The sequence below is a fragment of the Callorhinus ursinus genome, unplaced genomic scaffold (assembly GCF_003265705.2).
Source record: "Callorhinus ursinus isolate GAN/ISIS: 27379988/994484 unplaced genomic scaffold, GSC_fseal_2.0 scaffold63, whole genome shotgun sequence".
NCBI classification, from domain to species: Eukaryota; Metazoa; Chordata; class Mammalia; order Carnivora; family Otariidae; genus Callorhinus; species Callorhinus ursinus.
Window position 1 is genome coordinate 4,703,777 of NW_027397125.1, and position 1,207 is coordinate 4,704,983.

General features: G+C 43.2%; 1 non-coding gene across 1 annotated transcript; it reads right to left on the reverse strand.

Moving 5' to 3' along the window:
* Nucleotides 1-562: 562 nt before the first annotated feature.
* On the reverse strand, nt 563-668 carry LOC112839110 (U6 spliceosomal RNA). The gene has a single exon (XR_003212141.1). It is a non-coding gene; the product is annotated as a U6 spliceosomal RNA (small nuclear RNA).
* Nucleotides 669-1,207: the final 539 nt, after the last annotated feature.

Below are 1,207 nucleotides of genomic sequence, written 5' to 3' on the forward strand. Positions count from 1 at the left end.
CTTTTGTGACTGGTTTATTTCATTTAGCATAATGTCTTCAAGTTTCTTTTTCCTTAATTTTAATTTAAAAAAATTTTTAAAGATTTTATTTATTCATTAGAGAGAGAGAGAGAGCACAAGCAGGGGGAGAGGCAGAGGGAGAGGGAGAAGCAGACTCCCCGCAGAGCAGGGAGCCTGATGTGGGACTCAATCCCAGGACCTTGAGACCATGACCTGAGCTGAAGGCAGATGCTTAACCATCTGAGCCACCCAGGCGCCCCTTTATTTTTTATTTTAAAAGATTTTATTTATTTATTTGAGAGACAGAGTGTGAGTGAGAGAGAGAGCACGAGTGGGGGTGGACAGAGGGAGAGGGAGGAAGACTCTCCAATGAGCAGGGAACCCGTCTCGGGACTCGATTCCAGGACCCTGGGATCATGACCCAAAGACAGACGTTCAAATGACTGGGCCACCCAGGTGCCCCATCTTCAAGTTTCATCCATGTTGAAGCATGTATCAGAATTTTCTTCCTACTTATTTATTTAATTTCAATTTGAGTATAGCTGATACACAATGTTACAAAAAAAATATGGAATGCTTCACAAATTTGTGTGTTATCCTTGCACAGGGTCCCTGCTAATCTTCTCTGTATTATTCCAATTTTATTTTTTTTAAAGATTTATTTGTAAAGATTTAATTTATTTATTTGAGAGGGAGTGCGAGCTCACACGGAAGTGGGGTGGGGGAGAGGGAGAAGCAGACTCCCCACTGAGCATGGAGCCAGACTTGGGGCTCCATTCTGGGACCCTGAGATCATGACCTGAGCCAAAGTTAGACGCTTAACTGACTGAGCCACCCAGGTGTCCCTAAAGATTTATTTATATATTTGAGAGAGAGAGAGAGAGGCAGGAGCCGAGGGAGAAGGAGAGAGAGAATCTCAAGCAGACCCCCCCACTGAGCTTAGAGACTGACAGGGCTCAACCCATGACCCTGAGATCACCACTGGAGCCAAAATCAAGAGTCAGATGCCCAGTCAACTGAGCCACCCAGTTTGCCCTTATTCCAGTTTTAGTACAGGTGCTATCAAATTCAGCATCTTCCTGTTGTATTTCATTGTATGTATATACCTCATTTTATTTACCCATTCTTCTGTTTTTTTTTTTTTTAAAGATTATTTATTTATTTGACAGAGAGAGACACAGCGGGAGAGGGAACACAAGCGGGGGGA